The sequence below is a fragment of the Heterocephalus glaber genome, unplaced genomic scaffold (assembly GCF_053883595.1).
Source record: "Heterocephalus glaber isolate CG9 unplaced genomic scaffold, H.glaber_assembly_v1.0 deba00001555, whole genome shotgun sequence".
Taxonomy (NCBI): Eukaryota; Metazoa; Chordata; class Mammalia; order Rodentia; family Bathyergidae; genus Heterocephalus; species Heterocephalus glaber.
Window position 1 is genome coordinate 7,419,250 of NW_028258346.1, and position 8,137 is coordinate 7,427,386.

The following is an 8,137-nucleotide window of genomic DNA, read 5'->3' on the forward strand; positions in this document are numbered from 1 at the left end:
TCAAGCCTGACAAAGAGGGTTAAGTAATTTACCCAAAGTTACACAGCAGAAGAGGGTCAGAGCCTGGATTTGCACAGGGGACAATGGTTGTTTCTCATGTTGCCCTTTGGTTAAAGTCAAGGGCAACACATTGTCTCCCCAGCCCCAGCACCAGTCTGCTGACAGTCATTCCACAGAGATGACCCAGCCATGTTGTGTGGCTTTCCAGTCCACTCTGATCTAATTTGCCCTCTCTTGGTGTGAAGACAGAATTTAGAATACCTAGGGGATTAAGTGTTAGTTTAGGGCTCTCTAGGGCAACGTAATAGAAACCTACTGGAGACAGAAGCACCAGGGGGAAATGTGCTCAAGGACACGAGTTCTTGTAGAACTGAAGTCAAGAAACAGTTGGGACTTGAGAAGGGATAAGTCATGGGATTGGGAAGCTTTGGAAACCCTCCATTTTCTGTTATTGTTTCTGCATGTCTGCAAATCAGGTCCTCTATTTTCCTAAATCATCTGGCAGAATAGAACCAAATCCCAGCTCTCCACTCCTCCGCCCTGGTTTCCATGTGATTAGACACAGTCCCAGCCTTGGAAATGCCCTAGGTGAAGTTCCTGGGAGAGAGAATTGGGTCCATTCCTGGTCAATCAGCTATGTTCTGAGAATGTGCCCATGCTATATGAATATGCCTGCCCTTAGGGTTGGGGTGTGTGTGTGTGTTTGTGTGTGTGTGTGTGTGTGTGTGTGCATGTTTGTGAAAAGAGCCACTCTATGGTAAAATGAAAAGTTGTGTCATTCTCTCATAAGTGTTACTGAGTGACCTACTGGGATATAATACCCAGGAGTTCACTTCCCCTTTCGATTCCTATTTTCCAGAATTAAAAAGAAAAGCTATTGATAATAATTGTTAAATAAAATTTATAGGAGTCCACTGGATCAGACTGAGTCCCTCCAACAAAATGGACTCACTTGTGCTGAAGTCCCACAATACCACACCGAAATGGAGCTGTTCATCTGACTTTCCAAGAAACCAGGAGAGAGAGACTAGCCATACCCCCACACAAGTTGGTTGTAGGTAGATTTCCCTCTGCTTTTATCTTTGCAAGGAAAGTAACTTTGAAACAATTTTGTGTTCTGTTTCTGCTTTTCTCAGCCTCCCCTGTCATTATAAAACCAAATTTCTAGATGAGGATGGTGGTACATGCCTGTAACCTCACGCTGAGGCAGGAGGATTGTAAATTCAAGCCCAGCTTGGGTGATTCAGTAAAACAGGGCTGGGGATCTAGCTCAGTGGGTAGGCCCTAGGTTCAATCTCCTGTACTGAAAAACAGCAAAACAAAACACAGAAACAAACAAATTTCTTTGTTTGGCTCAAAATATGACTTTGATTTTATAGAATACAGTTGCTATGGCTTATATCTAGATGTCCCCCACCAAAGCCTCATGTGCTCGTAGGTGGGGTTTTCGGGAGGTGGCTAGATCATGAGTGTGTGTTACTGGGTTAGTCCATGGATTGGTTTAGCATAGCTCTGGGTGTGGATAATGGATTTACTGAAGAGGGAAGACCCATCTTGGGTGTGGGTAGCCTAGATGGAATAAAAAGGGGAAGAAGAAGGAAATGGTGCTTCTTCTTGCCTACCATGCCATGGACTGTTTCTCCTCTGCCATGTCCCTCTGCCATGTCCCTCTGCCATGCTGCCCTGCCTTGAAGCCAGCTGACTAGGACAGAAACTTCTACAAACTGTGAGCTAAAATAAACCTTTCCTCCCTTAACTTGTAGGGGTCAGATGTTTTGTCCCAGCAATGAGAAAGTAACTAAGACAGAGGTGTTACCCAATTCTAGAATGGCCAATAAAATCCAACTAAGATCTTTACTACCTGAGCCTGTAACTCCAGCACTCAAGAGACTGAGTCAGGAGGATAGAGAGTCCAAGGGCTGACTAGAATACATAGTGAGACTCTGACTAAAACAAATAAACAAAAACAAAACTTTAAATTTGTTGTAATTTTGTCTTTTGACATAATACAGTATCATTAAACAAGCAAAAATAAAATTAAATGTACAATTGCCTTCTCAACTAGGTAGTCGTGTGATTTGTTGTTGTTGTTGTTGTTAAACATGTCAGAAACTAAACTCAGTATGACTCAGGCAAAAAAGGAAATTCAACATTCGTCAAATAGATGTTATCTGACTTGAGGCTTTCATGGATCCAAGAACTGCCTCCCTCTGGACACCTCTCAGTTCTGCCTTTCTCTGCACATCCGCTTCGATGGCTCCTGCACCACACTTGGACAGGTGACCGCATGTAGCTTCAGCCTATGGTGGCTACTGCTCAAGTCCCATAGGTCAATGCAATGAAAGGAAGGAATGCTAAGCAGCAGTCCCTAAGTAGCATCCTGGAAATCTTTTTATTTTGGTTGCATGATGGCGATGGAGAGTTAATATGTACTTGCATGCTGCCACTCATGAGATAGTTTGTACAAAAAAAGAATTCTCAGGGGCCGGGGATTTAGCTCAGTGGTTCTGGCACCTGCCTCGCAAGCGCAAGGTCCCAAGTTCGATCCCCGGTACCAAAAAAAAAAAAAGAAACAAAAAAAGAATTCTCTGGGTCCCAGATAAATTGCTAATGTCCCATTACACGTCACGTGCATGGAATGCCTATTTATATTTAGGCCTAGACTTAGTTCTGTTTTAGACGTAAAGTATTTCTTGCAGTTGTAATATGGCCTGGACTGTCCATGAATACTACTACCGTGTGTAAAGTGAGGGGAAATTGTACCTCCTTTTTTTTTTTTTACCAAGGGCTGTTTGCTGCTCTACTGTTTTAGAAATCACATCAGCACCAGCAATGCCACTCATGGAATTGCAGGTGTCATGCCACACACCCGCACCCTCCTCTCTGCCGCTGTCATCCTCCTGTGCCTCTGGAGCCAGCCTCTGCCTCTTTATTGCGTGTTCTCATGTGGCTGTGCATTTACACACCGATGCTTACTAGTCTATTACATTCTATTTGTATAAATGATTTTACGTTATTATAAGCCACCTAATTAGGCAGTTGTGTAAATTTTTAGATGCACATATATTATCTCTGAATTCCCTTTCCATACATTAAAGGAATAATAGGAAATTGTCAGAGAGGTGGAGAGCAGTCCGCTGTCTCCTACTGAACGCCATCATGCAAGCCCAAGCAAGGACCCTAGCATGGGTTGGACCCCATCCCTGAATGCAGTGAGCAGACACTCCTCAAGGCTTGCCTGGCTAGCTAGGGGGACACCCTGGGGCCTGGGAGGGAAGGGAGGCAGAGGGACAAGACCCCAGGATACCTAATCCCATGAGACACAAGGGCTTGGGGAGGCCCCCAAATGGGAAGCCGAGTACTGTTCCTACATGAAAGCATAAGAGAACCTGGATAGGCCAAAGCGGTACTTATCCACAAAAGCCAGCACACAGACACACACACACACACACACACACACACACAAATGCACATACACACAACTTAAGGGAGAAGTGTTGATGAACCATTCCCTACCACAGCCTGCAGGGCTTAACAAAACAAAACCATGCCAAACCAGATTGCTAAGGATGCACAACACCAGGAAGTTATTTTTGTTTTTTGGTACCGGGGATCAAACTTGGGTCCTTGTGCTTGTGTAGCAGGCGGCGAAACCACTGAGCTAAATCCCGGCCCAACCAGGAAGTTATCTTTAAAATGCAAGAAAAACTGCAAGAGAAGGCCAGGATCCCCTGTAAACAGCACGGATGATGTGACAGTCTCCGAGCTTCCCAGCGTTGCGTTGGCGGCTCTGCCAGGCACAGGCACAGTGGGGGCTGGCGACACCAGCAAGCAGGTCTGGCAGCCGGGCTGCTGCTGGATGAGGAATCTGTCCCTAAGAATTGCCTGTACCTCCAGCTACAGGGTGGCAGCCACTTAACTGCACACCCTAGGGAGCTGCATCCACCCACGGCTGGGAAGAACCAAGTAGCACACACACGGCTCCTACTCGTTGGTGGCCCGCCTGGATGTTCCTCCTTGAGGGTTGCAGATTGTATTTCTTAAAAAACATAAAAACAAAGCCTTTGGAGAGCTCTATGAATATGGCGTCTCTCAGTTGGGTTTTGCATAAAACTAGGGAGTGAACAATTGAGCTTGGAATATTGATATTCTAATTTACTGATGAAGGGGGTGAGCCATGGTTAATAGTTAATTTTCCTTTATTCAATAAGCATATAGAGAGCATATTTCATGGCCTGGCACAGTACCTAGTGATACAAAGGCTTGGCACTCATGGTGGGAATCAGAATCCACACGCAGATGTTCTGAGGGACACAGTGGGCTCTCTCTCTCTCTGTCCCCTCTACCAGGGCCTTCCTGTCCTCTCCTTCTGCACCTACCAAGCTGACTCCTGTCTCAGGACCTTGGTGTTTGCTGTTCTCTCGTCCTGACACACTGGGTACATCCAGCCCTCTCTTCATCCGGGATCTGCGTCCATCTCTCCATCCCCTAACCGGGTAGATTTTTCTTCTAAACCTTCTGACTAATAAAGCTAGGAAAAAGCATTCTCTGTGTCCGATGTTAAAGTACCTGATGTTAAAGTAACAGCTACTCCTTAGTGAATGTTTTCCTTTATCTGAAATTGCTAGCTTTTAAAAAATTTATTTTGAAATGAGGTCCCACTAAGTTGCCCAGACTAGGCTCAAACTCACAGTCCTCCTGCCTCAGCTCCCCAAGTGCTGGCATTACAGGTGTGCACCACTGGACCTGGTTTACATGCATTAACTACTTTTAACTTGCCCAGTAATCTTGTTATTATCATCCTTGGGGGGGGGGGTGCTGGGGATTGAACCAGGGCCTTGACACTGAACTACATCCTCTGCCCATTTTTAAATGTTGAGACAGGGTCTTGTTAAATTGCAAAGGTGCCCAGGCTGGGCTTGAACTTGCAGTGCTCTCACCCCAGCCTCCCATAGTGCCGGGTTATAGGTGTGTGCCACCACACTGGGCTCTCATAATGTAAGCCCACAAGAAAACTGGTGCACGGTGCAGAGTCCCCATCCCTGTGGTCCCTGTCCCCACACAGACACAGCCTCCCCCACACCACAATGGCCTTTTGTTATAACCAATGAACCGACATTGACACCACCGTCATCCAAAGTCCACAGTTTATGCAGTATTAGGGTTCACCTTTGGTGTTGTACTTCTGCCCTCTTCTTTTTACAAATAAGGAAACTGAGGCAAGAGGGGTTAGGTGGTTGCCCAAGTTTCACACAGAGCTGGCGTGAGACTCATTGGCTGAGTGCAGCCTCCCACCCACCGTGCTCCGAGGCTAGTCCCCATGCAGTCGCTGACCTGGTGGCTTCTCCATTGGCTGTTGACGGCCGCCTCCTAGCATGTCAGCTTCGCCAGGTACCAAATTATCCTGCAACAAACACTGGAGGAGGGCACAGTTCCCGCCTGGCCCCTGCACTCCAAGACTCTCCAGTTCTCTGAGTTTCTTTAGAAAGACTTGGGAAACGGCGGTCGCTACCTACACTGAACAAGTGTCACAACTTCCGGCAGCAGCTCTCAACCCTGGCTGCAGCCTGGAATCACCTGGATTCATACCGAGATGGTTCTTTACCACACTCCAGATCACAGGGCACCTGGTCGGGGCTTGAGGGGTCCCCTGGGGTCATTGCCCCGTGGCGTCCCTACTTTTCACACCTCCTCTCCCTCTGGGCCACGGGACACCGCTGTTCTAGAGCCCGTGCTTGGGTTCCTCTGCGTGGAATCTTTAGCCAGTGGCTAAGCTAGGCCCTCCGCAGCATACGCTCGCATCAGAGACGCCTTCCCAGAGCAGCCCGGGAATTGCTCTATGCCCTCCTGGCCTTACCCTGATTCCACTTCATAAGAAACAGACTGGAAAAGTGTCAAGAGTGCACATTTGCAGTAGAGAATGATTGCCCTCCTCGCTGGGAGTCGGTCTGCGTACACACACGTCTTCATTCTTCTTTATTTTTCCTTCTCTTGCCCTTCCTCCATCTCCTAATGTGTTGTGCCCAGATCTCGAAGTCCCCAAAGACCACCAAGGAGCCGATTCTGATGCAAACGCACGAGGGTCGTTTATTCAAGCTCAAGCAGGGACTCTCAATTGTCACCGACGCAGCGGATCAAGATCGAGAGCCCTGAATTTCAAATTAGCGGGGTTTTTATAGAGGTTACAGCAAGGTTTGGAGATTTTCCATTTAGCAGTTACATGATTGGTTGACAATTAACAAGCATGAAGTGTACATTTTTGATTGGCCAGGTGCATCGGGGGTTGAGGGGTGGCTACATGTAGGTTTTATGAGGGAAATGAGAGGCAAAGGTTGGTGGTCGACTGTCACGTACTGATGGTCAGCAGACGCGCTGACTATTAGTCACGACCATTACGCACTGACAGTCAGCACATCTACAGATTGTTCTATGGATAGCGGGCCCAGAACGTTCGTTTCTCGGGCAAACAGATGGCTGGGCAATGGACTCAGGAACTTTGTTTTGTTACAGATTGTATCTTTTGTCCCAAAGCAAGCACATTTTAACTATTAACTTGTGAGAGACTAGAGGAGTGGTGTATTTTAGCAAAATGGAGTTGCTTTGGTCTCACAAGTGTTCTTCCCATTGCCAAAAGATCTATCTCCCGCATATGAAATAGATTATATACTGAATATTACATTGCGTTCCTTTTTTAAATACTGGGTACAAAATCTGCCTTGTCTAAGGGACACGACATTGCAGTTGCTGCAGGCAGTGAAAGAGAGCAAATGGGTTGGGAAGGCACAAAGGATCCGGTTCTCGGGCCCCTGAGAATGGTGGCCTCCTCCCCAAACAGTGTCCATGTGCCTACCACTGTGCACACCATTTCGGGTGGTTTACAGATTCCTTGGAGCCTCAGAGCCTGGATGAGGAAGTCTTAGTATAAACAATGCGTTTCAGACCCTGGAAAGAGCTCTGACGGAGTATGCATCTTCTTCCTTTGAAGGGGTTTTTGAAAATAATGGTGGGCTGTGCAAGTGGGAGACTGTCTCGGTCTCATCTGAGGGAGAATAAGGCCCCGCCGTGTTTCCCAACCCCCTCTGTGCACCTCCGTCTTGTGGCTAGAGCCCCGCCCCACGGCGCTGCCGCTGTTTTTTCAGGATAATTTTTTTAGGGTGCTGCCCTGGCCATGGCACTATGCTTAGCACCATCCTTGTGTCTACTCACTTGCTGCCAGGAATGACAATCAAAAATGTCTCCCTACGTTGTCAAATGTCCTTTGGGGCCCAAATCATCCCTCTTCGAAAACCACTGACCTAGGAGAACATTTTAAAATTAAGTTTTGGGGCCGGGGATTTAGCTCAGTGGTTCTGGCGCCTGCCTCAAAAGCGTAAGGTCACGAGTTCGATCCCCGGTACCAAAAAAAAACCAACCTAAAATTAAGTTTTGTCCATATAAAAATTTATACAAGAATAATTAGGGGCATTATTTATAGTAGAATGTAGAAAAGGCAGAAACATGCATCCAAAGATAAATCATAAGATAAAATGTGGCTAGCTATGCAACAGAATATTAAATACCCATAAAAAAGCAATGAGCTAGGGGTAACCTTGAAAACACATAAAATAAAAGAAGCCATACACAAAAGATACAAAGTGCATGACTCCATTTATATGAACTATCCAGAATAGGTAATCTATGGGATTCCTCGGGGCTGGGGATGTAGGGGTGTGGGGAGTGATAGCTAATAAGCACAGTCAGTCTCTCTCTCTCTCTCTCTCTCTCTCTCTCTCTCTCTCTCTCTCTCTCTGTGCTGGAGTTTGAACCCAGGACTTTGCACATGCCAGGCAAGTATTCTACTGGTCAGCTACAGCCCCAGCCAAAGTTTCTTTTAGGAACAATGAAAATGTCCTACAATTGAATGTGGTAATGGTTGTGTAACTATAGATCTATCCTAAAAACCATTGTATTGTATGTTTAAATGGTGAATTGTATCGTTCGTAAATTATATCTCACTAAAACTGTTACCAAAAAGAAGAAGAAACAAGTCACTGTCAAGCCCCTGGGTGCCCACCTCCTGCCCCCGCAGGCCCAAGGATGGGCAGAGTCCCACGATCCCCTATGGCCCTGATGCAGGGCCCTGCGGTCAGTATTTGGG